Below are 14,718 nucleotides of genomic sequence, written 5' to 3'. Positions count from 1 at the left end.
TTATAAATGAGAGGGGGCTGACGGGTCTGGCCATACCAGCTCTGGCCTCTAACAACAACATGGAGTTGCCCAACTCTCTTCTATTTATAACACACAGGTAAAAGGGGGCTGAGACTGGGCGGAGCTTCTTCTATGATGGACCGAATAGGGTGGAGTTAGGGGAGCCATTCTCTTAAGGGGGAATATTCCAGAAGGAGATGTGGAACCACTCCCACATGCTTCCCAGCCAGGCCTCTGTGTCCCATGGTTCAACCTAGTCTAATCCTGCAAAATAAGGATGGCTTCCCACAATGCTCCATATTTTAATATCCCTCCCGGTCTGGGTCTTCTCCGTCCTTTCTCTGTGGCCCTCTGTCTCATTGCATACCTGTTTCCAGGTGCTTTCTGTTCTTTTCTGAAGCCTTTTCTCTACTGCCCTCTCTCACAGGGGAAACCTGGCCTTCCCCTGAGGACAACTACATCCCACAAAGTCTTCTCTGGGAACAGCCACTGCCACCTTGGGACCAGGAAGCAAGGTCCCCATCCCTGGTCTGCCTCCCGCTCTTGGCTTTTCCAAGCCTTTCTTCTTTCCATCGCCTCCAGCGCTCCCCTTGGAGACTGATACCTGCACTGCCTCTTCCCAAACCATAGGCCCATCTGGAATTCTGCACCTGGCCTCCCTGTCCACCCAAGTGCCACCAGGGCTGTGTGTCTCCACCGTCCATGTGGATGGCCTCTCGCTCCCTGACTCCGCCCTGCCTCTCCTGTGGGAGCCCTCCCCGGTCAGGCATCAGCTGTTGTCATCACCAGGACCTGCTCCTGCTGCCACTGAAACCCCCCCAGCCCCTCACAGACCCCGTCTCCGTTCCCTCTGAGCCTAACTGTCGAGGTCTTCACAGCCCCAATCCTTGGGCTCCCGCCACTCTTCTATTTTATCTGTCTCTTTTTTCTGGTGGCAAAACTGCCCCAGTTGAAGGAAAATATGTTGATGATTGAGAACCATAAAAAGAGTTCCTGTGCTTCTGAGTTAGGGAAGGAAATAGGCCCTAAAGCAGAGCTCTGACCATCCCCGTCCCGTAATCAGTCCTGGTACAACCTCCGCATGTCCATTGCCGATGCCCATTGTACCATGTTCTTCTTCAAGTCAGTAATGTGGTGGTGTCTCTTTCACAGCCTGTTCAGGCTGATGGTACGGAGCTCCCTTTGCTGGGCCCACTGACTCTCAGCTGAACGGGACCCACACCACGCCCCACTCTGCTCCTCATCCGGGGCACGCCTCAGCCACCACTCACTGGCATAAGGTATAGAAAGACCCCCTTGGGGCCAGGGTCCTGGCTCAGTGGTAGAGCGCTTGCCTTGCACACGCGAGGCCCTGGGTTTGATCCTCCCACCACATAAAAATAAATAAATAAAATAAAGGAATAAAGGTATTGTGTCCGTCTACAACTAAAAAAAGAAAATTTTTTTGAAAAAAGAAAGCGCCCCCCCCCCCACGCCCCTTGCATCAAGTGGGTCTGACATTGTAGTGTGAGGTCTGCTCCATGGGATCAGCCAGAAGCCAACTCCAGCTGAAACCACATGATCTGTTGACTTTTGTCCTTTGTCCTGTCCTACTTTCCTCCAAGAAGCATCTCCTCCTCCTAGAAAAATTACCTGAATAAAAATCATAGTCTTTGCTTCATTTCTGGGGTGCACGACCTCAGACAGAGCGTTGTGACATCTAGCCCAAGCCCCGCCTGTGTTCTGCTTTCCAGAACTACTCCACTGTTCTTGTAGGCATCCTCCCTTAGGTAAGCTTTGTAATGGTTTATCAAGATCTGTGAAAAATCCTCTTCGAATTTAAATTATGACCTTTTAGAATTAACAAATTAAGTGGGAAAATTATCACTTTTACATATTGAATAAGGGACATATTATTTTATACATCCTTAAATAGAGTTTGTAAATAGAAAGCAATGAAGAGAGAAAAATCTAATTTTCTGTTTGTGATCAAAAACATAAGAGTCTGGCAATGTAGCTGGGTGATAAAGCACCCCAGGGTTCAATTCCCAGTACCCCTCCCACCCCAAAAAAGAAAAAAAAAACTTAAAATTACATATCATTTTAAGAAATTCTGGAATGAAGGTTTATATGTATTGATTTTAATGGTATATGCAATCCTGATCAAAATAAAATGTTGATTACGGTAACTTTTTACTTCAAATAATTTAAGTTTAATCAATGAATTCAAAAGAAAGAATTGTAATCTAATCTTGATCAACAAACATTATCTCCACACATACAAAAAATACTATGCCCTTTATTACTGCTTCCACTCAGAATTGAACCAGGCATCCTAGCAAGTACAATAAGGCAAATAATTAATTGAATAATTAGTTAATTATTTAAAAGATAAAAAGATTCCAAAGGAAAAACCAAACTATCTTTCACAAAGGAATTGAGATATATGAGAGTTAAAAAGCAAGTTTAACAAGATTGCTTAATGCAAGATCAAAATAAAAATCAGATATTTTAATAAACTAGAAACATACTTTAGAATTTTTAAAAATACACAATTTAAAAGAATATCTAAATGTTATGTAAGGTAATGTATATGTTAAATTAGCTATAGTTAGTTATTACACACACACAGAGATACACACATCAAAACAACACAATTTAACCTGTCAGTTTAAAAAATAAAAAAATATAAAAAAAGCATCACATACCTAGTAAATATGAAAGCTGTGTAAGCTGTGAAGAGATTAAATAGACGGAGTAAATGGAGGAACATATGTTATTCATGGTTTGGAAAACTCAATATTATAAAGATATTCGTTTTCTCAAAATTTATCACTGCAGTCGATCTAAATCCCAGGTTTCATTTTTCAAAAATTTAGCCAACTGACTCCAAATTATAAGAAATATTAAAGGTCCAAGAGTAACCAAGACACTTCTGAAGGAGGAGGAGGAGGAGAAGAAGGAGGTAAGACCTGTTCTATCAGATAGCAAGACTTATTATTAAATAATTAAGTCAGTCTGGTTCTGACAAAGGATAGGCCAGAACAGAGACCCAGAAAATTATCAGTGCAGAGGTCTATACTTAATTTAAACGGAAAAAAGTGCCACTACAGAACAGTGAGAAAAAGTGGTCTTTACATTAAATTATGTTGATCCATGGAATATCCACAGGGAGAAAAAAAGAAATAAAGAAATCTGGACTCCTACTTTGCGCTGTATATAAATTTCCATTCTAAATGGATTTCAGAGAAAAATGGAATATACAAAAGCATTTACCATAACTTTAGAGATTAACAAATTATACTACATAAAAGTTAAATACTTTCACTAATCAAAAGACACTGTCAAAATCAAACATATATATGACCTGGCAAGACCTGGCAATTCCACCCAGGTATACCTCCAATGTAAATGTGAGCCCAGGGCACCCAGAGGCATGTACACAGAGGTTTATTGCAGCTTTATTCATAATAGCCCAGCACTGGAAACCCAAATGTGCCTAAACAGTAATCATGTAAACAAATTATGAAATGTTCACATAGTTAAACTCTATACAGTAATAAAAACAAAACAGAAGAATTTTACCACCAAAACTGAAAAGAAAGAAGTCAAATGTAAAATACATACAGTATGTTCTACTTAGAGAAAATTGGAAAGGGGCAAAACTAAATGAAAGGGCTACAAGCCAGTATACTGATTAGACTTTGAAGAGAAGGAAGAAAGTAATAATTGGAAAAGGACACAAGGTGGGTGCTTTGGAGCGATGATAATATTCTATTTCTTTACTTGGGAGATGGTTGCAGGATATTTACTTCATGATTGTTTATTAAGTGTATGTTCGTATTTTAATATTTCCCTTTTAGTGTAATTCCAAAAATTTTTCACTAGATTTATTCATAGGCATTTTATAGTTTTGAGGCTTCTGTGAATATGGTTTGGGTTTTTCCACTCATTTTTTTAACAAATATTTTTCAAACATCTGCTCTGAATCAGATCCCAGTGAAGCACTGAAGTACAGTAATGAGTAGAATAAAGATTCTTTTTTCTCATTAAATTTACGTTCTGTTAGGGAGATGCATACAATAAACAAACAAGATAATATCCAACAGAATTAAGTGTTATAAATCAAATCGAGTATTTCATCTGTCAATACTTTTTCCTGATCTAGAGCATTTGGGGGCATGTTTGGCAATCTGCCTTGAAGAACATTCTTTTGGTGTATTTTCAGCTGATCACTTGGATTTCCTAAAGATAATCCAAAAATATCTGAACATAGTCACTATCTCTTTACCAATATTTATTCTTCTGATAGAACTTAGGCAGGGCATCACAGAAACCACTTAATCAACACTCATATCAACGAATAGCAAATGAGGAGGCATCATTTATTTTTTAAACTGCACCTAGCTATACCAACAGAAGAGGGCGATCTTGAACCAAGTAAACAAAGCCAGGCACAGAAAGTAAGAACCTTCACACAGTTGCCAGTCATTTTCAGTCTGGAAACCTACACATTTTTGTATGCGCAAAAAAAAGTGCCACAAATATTCAAAATAGCTGTAAGAAGAAAACAGTTGGGTAACACCTTTCAGCTGATGGAAATACTCCCCAGCAAATCAGTCACAAGGGGACAAAGCTGCAACATAACACGACCCCATGGACTAAATGCCATTTAAAAAGCAACTGTGACCCTGAAGAACACTAAAAATCATAATTTCAGAATGGACATGAATAACTCCCCCCCACACACACACACAAAGGAGTTACACCATCAGCTCCCCAGTCTTGGAGACGTCACACTCAGATCAGGAATCACACCATCACGCACATGCACATACACACCTGCACGCACCCTGGTGGTCAGCCCTCACTCTCAGCATGGATTAGGCCCCCAGCTGACCTGGCTCTCCAGCTGGCAGATGGCCAATGCTGGAACTTCTTAGCCTCCATGCTCCTGGACAGCAGTTCCATGTGGTGAACCTCTTTCTATTTAAGCATTCATCTGTATATCAATATCCTATTGATTCTCTTTTTCTGGAGAACCCTGACAGCATATGTTGTCTCCTATAAATAGCTTATACTTGGATCTTTGTCATTTTAATGCATTCTGTCTCTTAACTGACCATTTCACTCATCCCATTTCTTGGAACTAGTCACACTTGGACTTCTTTACCACTTTATTTTATTTTTTTGTAAATGCCATCTTTCTTGCTTATTTTTCTTCTTTTCTACATTTCTTTGATTTAATCAGTGTTTTTTATAATTTTTCCCAAATGATTTTTCTCTATTGATTTTATCTCAGTTTTTCAATAGGTTATGCACTGAACATAATTTTCTATCAATGTCCAGGACTGAACAATTTTTCTCACCACCTCCTGAAACACAGGAAGAACCCTAGAGGTTTTACTTCCTTCCCTCTTCTCTCTTTTTAAGTCCCTTTTCATTCCTCAACCCACCCTCTCCCACCTCTCATGTTGAGGTTGTCTGACTCTTGTTTCCAATCATTAATTCTAACTTGTTTAAATCGAATTTTGCTCTTCTTTTCATCATTGCTAGTCATATCCCAGATTTTCTTCACCAGTTCATTTTTAGCTTCTTTGGAGTAGAACTTCCAGATATCTCTGAGGTCAAAGGTGGCAGGTGGGAAACCTGGAGACCTTGCTATGCAAGTTGCCCTCAACCTTGCATACCGACAGTTTGTACGGGCAAGACGTTTGACTTTCATAACGTTTTCTCTCAGAACTTCAAACTGTGGTTCTGTCTTGTAGGACCAAGGAGAAACCTGAGCTCAGTCTGACTCTCATTCCATTTTATGAATTTCTCGTAACTCACAATGCTTGTAGAATATTTTCATTTTTCTTTGATACTCTATAATTTTGCCAGGGTGGAAGCATGAGTTCCCTATGGGCTCTTTCAATCTTAAACACATGGTTGTTTTCAATTCTGTATGTATTGAGGGAACTTCATTCCATCGATTTTCTGTTCTTATTCCTGAAATGCCTGCTAATGAATGTTGGAACTTCTCAAACTACTTGGCATGACTCTTTACCTTCTTAAGTACTTTCTACTGCTTTACCTTTTTATTCTGTTTTTTTTTTTTTTTTTCCTAGAATTTCGTGGTTCAATCTTCCAACTCACCCTCAGCTGTGTGCAGTCTGCTACTCAGTCCATTTACTGATCATTTGTAGTAACTGAAGTTTGTTCCCAGAAGTTGTAAATGAATCTCTTAATTCCCTGGCCTTATTTGATGGATGTTATTAATCATACGTCTTATATGTTTCAAGTCTCTTGTTTGACCTAGTAACTCAGCTGAGGTGGATTTCCTGGTGTGGTTATGTTCTTCAAACATTTGGAAGGTCTAGGTGATAGGCTTATCTTTGGTTTGATCTCCTCATTAGGTGGCCAGTGTTTGCACTTTGGGGGTTTCCCACAGTCAGCTTGACAGTTTGGGTCTGGAAGGGACTGGATGTGCTCTCAGGAAAATGGACCAATGTCTTCAAACCTTGCATGGAAACTTCTTGTTATAGCCTGGCTGCTCCTGTTGCTGTCCTCAAACCAGCCCCCACAGTGGTTACTACCACTGAAACTTCCTGAGTCCTCCATCTCCAATCTTTAAGAACCAGCATTCTCTGGACTCTACTTCACTACCCAAAACTTTTTACTTTGAATACGTTTTTAGCCCTCACAGTTAACATATGTAAATAAAGAAACAGAAGCAAATAATCCTTTGTGTTCTTTACTTCTAGTTGGAAATATAAAGTAGTGGTAATTTGTCAACTGTAAGACATCCAGCCAGTCTGATTCAAATCCAGGCTCAACTGTTTGCTTCCCAGGTGACTTTAAGGCAAATTACTTTTCTCTCAATGTCTTAGCTTATCATCTGTTCACTGTGAACAATATAAAAACTTGCCCCTCAGGATGACTGAGAGGATTGAACGGGTTATGGCCACCTATGAAGATCTTCAGCCAATGCTGCACACAATCAGATGATAGCATTAGGTGTTACCACTGTTCCAACTTGGAGATTTCACGGCTACAGTCGTATTCAGAATATTGAAACTCATTCCATGCCTGGATCCAACATTTAAAAAAAAAATCAGTGCTATCAGGAAGAGTCACAGCTGCCAAAAATTTTTAAGCATAGTGAGAATTTTAAATAAAGAATTTTGGGGGCTCCGGCAGCTACCCAGGGGAAGAGTGGCGAGGAGAGCTGTGTGGACTCAGGACACCGGGGCCTGCCCTGAGGAGGAGGAGGAGGAGCGTGGCCACTTGGATTCGGAGTGACTGCACCAGACCTACAGGCGGTTGCCAGAGGAGAAGCCGCGCGGCGAGCTGTTTGGACTCAGAACGACGCTTCTGAACCCCGGGGCCTGCCCTGAGGACGAGGAGGAGGAAGAGGAGCGCGGCCGCTTGGATTCGGGTGACTACACCAGAGCTACAGGAGGTTGCCAGAGAAGGGGCAGCGTGGCGAGCTGTTTGGACTCAGACCACTTCTGAACCCCGGGGCCTGCCCGGAGGAGTAGGAGGAGGAGGAGGAGCGCGGCGGGTCGTTTGGACTTGCAGTGACTGCATTAGCGCTCCAGGCGGCTGCTCAGAGGAGAAGGCGAGTGGTGAGTTGTTTGGTCTTAAAGTGACAGCTCCTGAACACAGGGGGCTGCCTGGAGGAGAAGCGTGGTGGGACGCTTGGTCTTGAGTGGCCGCACCAGAGCTCCGGGCGGTTGCCCAGAGGACCCGTGCAGCGGGTCACGTGGATTCAGAGCCACTCAGAGGGACTGCTCCTGAATACCCGGGGGGTTATCTGGAGAAGGAGGAGGAACGGGGAGGGTCACTTTGACTCGGAGTGATTGATTGCCCCAGGCTACGGGTGGTTGGTGGGAGGAGGAGGCACGAAGTGAGTTTCTTGGACTCCTAGTGACCGCACCGGCATACTGGGCGGCTGTCTGGAGAAAGAGGCCTGTGGCGGGTCTCTGGGACTCAGAGCGATTGTTCGGGGCCACAGGTGGCTGCTCAAAGGAGGGGCCACACAGCCAGGCGATTAGGTGCAGAGCAGGGTCCCAGGATCTAGGAGGCTTCTGGGTGGAAGAGCCGCACAGAGACAGGCTTAGGGCGGAGAGAAGGTTCCAGGCCTGTGGGCAAATTCTCTGAGGAGGGGCAGCCTAAGGAGATTCATCTGCGAAGTGTGAGGCTCCCAGGCCCAGGAGGTAGGGCCGGGCCCCTGGGAACTTTGCAGAGGAAGGCAGCCCAGCCCAGGCGGTAGCTGTAAATTGAGGGGAACCTCTAGGAGGGAACTGACCAGCGAGACCTCCCCACCGGGTGAGTCTTCCCTGCTGGGTGAGGTTTCCCCACAAGGATGGTAAAACCAGAGACTCAGGCCCAAACAGGCCTTGCCTCAGCCCGCAGCCTAGGTCCCCTTTGGATGACCATTGGTTAACAAGTGGAGGCACCTCTGCCCACTAGCAGGGATTATACCCCACCTGAAGGCCACCACTCCTAGAGAGGCAGCTTCCTTGTGGAGCACCGCATTATCAACTTCCTCCATGACTTCAGCCTACTGAAGGCTAAGGGGGGATATATATAGAAATCTTCAGGGACATTGTAAGTCAATAGAGGAAATCTGCAATATCTCAGCGGTCCACTGATACCTGAACAATATGAGAAAACAAGGAAAGAAAATGCTGCAAACAAATCTAGATGTTACATCAATAAAACCCAATGACAGCATGGCAGAAGAAATGACAGAAAAGGAGTTCAGAATGTACATAATTAAAATGATCAGAGAAGCAAACGATGAGATGAAAGATCAAATGCAAGCATTGAATGATCGCACCAATCGACAGTTAAAAGAGCAAATACAGGAAGCAAAAGATCATTTCAATAAAGAGTTAGAGATATTGAAAAAAAACCAAACAGAAATCCTTGACATGAAGGAAACAATAAACCAAATTAAGAACTCCATAGAAAGCATATCCAATAGGATAGAACACCTGGAAGACAGAACCTCAGACATTGAAGACAAAATATTTAACCTTGAAAACAAAGTTGAACAAACAGAGAAGATGGTAAGAAATCATGAACAGAATCTACAAGAACTATGGGATATCATGAAAAGGCCAAATTTAAGAATTATTGGGATTGAGGAAGGTCTAGAGAAACAAGCCAAAGGAATGAACAATTTATTCAATGAAATAATATCAGAAAATTTCCCAAATCTGAAGAATGAAATGGAAAATCAAGTTCAAGAGGCTTGTAGGACTCCAAATACACAAAATTACAACAGACCCACACCAAGGCACATTATAATGAAAATACCTAACATACAAAATAAAGACAGAATTTTAAAGGCTGTGAGAGAAAAGAACCAAATTACATTCAGGGGGAAACCAATACGCATATCAGCAGATTTTTCAATCCAGACCCTAAAAGCTAGAAGGGCCTGGAACAACATTTTTCAAGCCCTGAAAGAAAATGGATGCCAACCAAGAATCTTATACCCAGCAAAACTTACCTTCAAATTTGACGATGAAATAAAATCCTTCCATGATAAACAAAAGCTAAAAGAATTTACAAAAAGAAAGCCAGCATTACAGAACATTCTCAACAAAATATTCCATGAGGAAGAGATGAAAAACAAAGAAGCAAATCAGCAAAGGGAGGAATTATCCTAAAGGAATTGTCAAATAAAGGAGGAAACAAGTTGTGTCAAACAAATAAATAAACAAAATTTTAAAAATGAATCAAATGACCGGGAAACCAAATCATTTCTCTATAATAACCCTGAATGTTAATGGCCTGAATTCATCAATCAAAAGACATAGACTGGCAGACTGGATTAAAAAGAAAGATCCAACAATATGTTGCCTGCAAGAGACTCACCTCATAGAAAAAGATACCCATAGACTAAAGGTGAAAGAATGGGGAAAAACATACCATGCACGTGGACTCAGCAAAAAAGCTGGAGTATCCATCCTCATTTCCGATAATGTGGACTTCAAGCCAAAGTTAGTCAGAAGGGATAAAGAAGGTCATTTCATACTGCTTAAGGGAAGCATAAATCAGCAAGATATAACAATCATAAACATCTATGCCCCAAACAGTGGCTCATCTATGTATGTCAAACAAATCCTTCTCAATTTCAGAAACCAAATAGACCACAACACAATAATACTAGGTGATTTTAACACGCCTCTCTCACCTCTGGACAGATCTTCCAGACAAAAATTGAAAAAAGAAACCATAGATCTCAATAACACAATCAATAATTTAGACTTAACGGACATTTATAGAATATACCATCCAACCAAGAGTGAATACACTTTCTTCTCAGCAGCACATGGATCCTTCTCTAAAATAGACCATATATTATGCCACAAAGCTAATGTTAGCAAACACAAGAAGATAGAGACACTAGCATGTATTCTATCAGATCATAATGGATTGAAGTTAGAAATAAATGAAAGAGTAAAACACAGAAACTATTCCAACATCTGGAGATTAAACAATATGCTATTATATGATGAATGGATAACAGAAGATATTAGGAAGGAAATTAAAAAATTCTTAGAGGTAAATGAGAACAAAGAAACATCATATCAAAATCTCTGGGACACTATGAAAGCAGTACTTAGAGGGAAATTTATTTCATGGAGCGCATTTAATAAAAGAAGTAAAACTCAACAAATAAACGACCTAATACTACAGCTCAAAGCCCTAGAAAAAGAAGAACAGAACAGCACCAAAAGTAGTAGAAGACAGGAAATAGTTAAACTCAGAGCTGAAATCAATGAAATTGAAACAAAAGAAACAATACAAAAAATTGACAAAATAAATAGTTGGTTCTTCGAAAAAATAAACAAAATTGATAAACCTTTAGCCACACTAACAAAGAGAAGACGAGAGAAAACCCAAATCACTAAAATTTGGAATGAACAAGGAAATATCACAACAGACAAGATTGAAATACAAAACATAATTAGAAGCTATTTTGAAAATCTATACTCCAACAAAATAGAAAATTTCGAAGACATCAACAGGTTTCTAGAGACATATGAATTGCCTAAACTGAACGAGGAGGACATAAACAATTTAAATAGACCAATTTCAAGTACTGAAATAGAAGAAGTCATCAAAAGCCTACAAAGAAAAGTCCGGGACCAGATGGGTTCTCAGCCGAGTTCTACAAAACCTTTAAAGAAGAGCTCATTCCAATATTTCTCAAAGTATTCCATCAAATAGAAGAGGAGGGAAGCCTCCCAAACTCATTCTATGAAGCCAATATCACACTGATACCTAAACCAGACAGAGACTCATCAAGGAAAGAAAATTTCAGACCAATATCCTTAATGAACATCGACGCAAAAATTCTCAACAAAATTTTAGCAAATCGCATACAAAAATATATTAAAAAGATAGTGCACCATGATCAAGTGGGTTTCATCCCAGGGATGCAAGGTTGGTTCAACATCAGGAAATCAATAAACGTAATTCACCATATTAATAGACTTAAAGTCAAGAATCACATGATTATTTCAATAGATGCAGAAAAAGCATTTGATAAAATACAGCACCCCTTCATGCTCAAAACACTAGAAAAAATAGGGATAGTGGGAACATTCCTTAACATTGTAAAGGCCATTTATGCTAAGCCCATGGCTAATATCATTCTAAATGGTGGTGCATGCCTGTAATCCCAGCAGCTTGGGAGGCTGAGGCAGGAGGATTGAGAGTTCAAAGCCAGCCTCAAGAAAAGCGAGATGCTAAGTAACTTAGTGAGACCCTGTCTCTAAATAAAATACAAAATATACTAAAATATGGAACCAACCTAGATACCCTTCAACAGATGAATGGATAAAGAAAATGTGGTGTATATTGACAGACTTAAAGTCAAGAATCACATGATTATTTTGATATATGCAGAAAAAGAATTTGATAAAATACAGCATCCCTTCATGCTCAAAACACTAGAAAAAATAGGGATAGTGGGAATATTCCTTAACATTGTAAAGGCCATCTACGCTAAGCCCATGGCTAATATCATTCTAAATGGTGAAAAACTGAAAGCATTCCCCCTAAAAACTGGAACAAGGCAGGGATGCCCTCTTTCACCACTTCTATTCAACATCGTTCTTGAGACTCTGGCCAGAGCAATTAGACAAACCAAAGAAATTAAAGGGATACGAATTGGAAAAGAAGAACTCAAACTATCCCTGTTCGCTGATGACATGATTATATATTTAGAGGAACCTGGAAATTCCACCAGAAAACTCTTAGAACTCATAAGTGATTTCAGTAAAGTAGCAGGTTACAAGATCAATGCCCATAAATCCAACACATTTTTATACATAAGTGATGAATCTTCAGAAAGAGAAATTAGGAAAACTACCCCATTCAAAATAGCCTCGACAAAAATAAAATACTTGGGAATCAATCTCACAAAAGAGGTGAAAGACCTCTACAATGAGAACTATACAACACTAAAGAAAGAAATTAAAGAAAACCTTAGAAGAGGGAAAGATCTTCCATGTTCTTGGATAGGAAGAATTAATATTGTCAAAATGGCCATACTACCTAAAGTGCTATACAAATTCAATGCAATTCCAATTAAAATCCCAATGATGTACCTTACAGAAATAGAGCAAGCAATTATGAAATTCATCTGGAAGAATAAGAAACCCAGAATAGCTAAAGCAATCCTTAGCAGGAAGAGTGAAACAGGGTGTATCGCAATACCAGTCTTCAACTTTACTACAAAACAATAGTAACAAAAACGGCATGGTATTGGTACCAAAATAGAAAGGTAGATCAATGGTACAGAATAGAGGACACGGACACAAACCCAAATAAATACAATTTTCTCATACTAGACAAAGGGGCCAAAAATATGCAATGGAGAAAAGATAGCCTCTTCAACAAATGGTGCTGGGAGAATTGGAAATCCATATGCAACAGAATGAAACTAAACCCATATCTCTCACCATGCACGAAACTAAACTCAAAATGGATCAAGGACCTTGGAATCAGACCAGAGACCCTGCAGATTATAGAAGAAAAAGTAGGTCCAAATCTTCACCTTGTTGGTTTAGGACCAGACTTCCTTAACAGGACTCCCATAGCACAAGAAATAAAAGCTAGAATCAACCACTGGGATAGATTCAAACTAAAAAGCTTTCTCTCAGCAAAGGAAACTATCAGCAATGCGACGAAAGAGCCTACAGAGTGGGAGAATATCTTTGCCAATCATACTTCAGATAGAGCACTAATCTCCAGAATCTATAAAGAACTCAAAAAACTCTACTCCAAGAATTCAAATAATCCAGTCAACAAATGGGCTAAGGAAATGAATAGACACTTCACAGAAGAAGATCTACAAGCAATCAACAAATATATGGAAAAATGTTCAACATCTCTAGTAATAAGAGAAATGCAAATCAAAACCACCCTAAGATTCCATCTCACCCCAATTAGAATGGCGATTATCAAGAATACGAGCAACAACAGGTGTTGGCGAGGATGTGGGGAGAAAGGTACACTCATACACTGCTGGTGGGGCTGCAAATTAGTGCAGCCACTCTGGAAAGCAGTGTGGAGATTCCTTAGAAAACTTGGAATGGACCCATTTGACCCAGCTATCCCACTCCTTGGCCTATACCCAAAGGACTTAAAATCAGCATACTACAGAGACACAGCCACATCAATGTTCATAGCTGCTCAATTCACAATAGCCAGACTGTGGAACCAACCTAGATGCCCTTCAATTGATGAGTGGATAAAGTAACTGTGGTATATATATACAATGGAATATTACTCAGCCATAAAGAATGATAAAATTATGGCATTTGCAGGCAAATGGATGAAATTGGAGAATATCATGCTAAGTGAGATAAGCCAATCTCAAAAAGCCAAAGGACGAATGATATCACTAATAAGTGGAGGATGACACATAATGGGGGGGAGGGAAGGGTTAGTGTTAGGGTTAGAGTTAGTGTTAGGGAGGGGGGCAAGTATGGAGGAAGGAACTACTGTATAGAGGGTAAAGCGGGGTGGGAGGGGTGGGGGGAAGGGAAAAAATAACAGAATGAATCAAACAACAGTACTCTATGTAAATTTATGATTACACAAATGGTATGCCTTTACGCTGTGTACAAACAGAGAAACAACATGTATCCCATTTGTTTACAATAAAAAAAATAAAAAAATAAAAAAACACGGAAGAGAAACAAAAGCAAAAAAAAAAAAAAAAAGAATTTCTTTTTTTCCTTTGATTGTAAAACTGAGGTCATATTTTTTTCTGAAGGGATTTCTTTGCTGGATTTTTGAGTCTTTGACTGTATTACATTCTACTGAAGCAACATGCATTAATTTTAGTTTCTGTGATGTTTCCATCATTGTGCCGGGTATTGGAAATTTAAATATATCCACACTCGCAAAGAAATAATTTTTGAGAATATTTTTCTTTTGTATTTTCACATAAAACCAACTTGACCAAGTATGAATTTCTGTAATCATGTATTTTCCCTTTGAATGCACACACTAGGTTTCATTGTCTTTGGAAATTTAGCAAAATAAATGCTTGAGGCCCTTCTGGTTTTTTGTTTTTTTTGTTTTTTTTTAATCCTTTACACATAAACTATTTTCTTTTCTCCTCAGATACTGATAGGATTATTTTTCCTCAACCATTTGTTTCAAAAGTTTGTTGGCATGTCTAGTTTTGATTACTTTTCTTGGAAATCAATAGGTATAATC

This window comes from Sciurus vulgaris, assembly GCF_902686455.1.
Source record: "Sciurus vulgaris genome assembly, chromosome: 13".
Taxonomy (NCBI): Eukaryota; Metazoa; Chordata; class Mammalia; order Rodentia; family Sciuridae; genus Sciurus; species Sciurus vulgaris.
The sequence above is the reverse complement of the archived record's forward strand: the minus strand, read 5'-3'. Positions refer to the sequence as shown.